Consider the following 603-nt stretch of genomic DNA (forward strand, 5'->3'; position numbering starts at 1 on the left):
TGGTCATATATATTAAATCATTTGCCTGGTTCAAAAAATGAAAACTCTTAAGAAGTTATATTCGTAGACATCTGCCTTCCATCTTAATCCCCTTTATCTCCCCTCCCCTTTCTACTGAATAAATTTTGGTAAACATCAGTTTTCAGGCCATATTTGGCCAACTACCATTTTTCCCTTATAAATAGAGTTTGCTAGGACACAGCCACACTCCTGTGCTTACTTAACATTGTAACTTCTTTTGTGTTGCAGAGAAGGGTTGAGTAGCTGTAACAATCCATGGTCTGTATAGCCTGAAGTGTTTACTTTCTGACCTTCCAAGGGAAAAAAAGCTTGCCTATTCCTCTTACTGAGAACCATTTTCATCTCTTTCTGGCTTATCCCCCAACCCCCCCCCCTTTTTAACAGACTAAGCAAAATATATTTGCTTATATAGACTTACATATACTTCCTATCCACTTCTTTTTAACTCAAAAGGCAGTATACTATAAGCCCTTTATGCATCTTGCTTTTTTCCACTGAACAGTGTTTCCTGAAAGTCACTCTTTATCTCTCCCAGTTCTGGTCTAGGTTAGTTTTTATTTTCTTTCTTTTTTCTTTTTTTAT

General features: G+C 36.5%; 1 protein-coding gene across 2 annotated transcripts in view; it reads left to right on the plus strand.

Annotated features, from left to right (window-relative positions):
- Ttbk2 (tau tubulin kinase 2) overlaps positions 1–603 on the plus strand; it is a 169937-nt gene that overhangs the window by 54117 nt on the left and 115217 nt on the right. The window lies entirely within an intron of this gene.

The sequence above is a fragment of the Octodon degus genome, unplaced genomic scaffold (assembly GCF_000260255.1).
Source record: "Octodon degus isolate 3935 unplaced genomic scaffold, OctDeg1.0 scaffold00002, whole genome shotgun sequence".
In the NCBI taxonomy this organism is placed as follows: Eukaryota; Metazoa; Chordata; class Mammalia; order Rodentia; family Octodontidae; genus Octodon; species Octodon degus.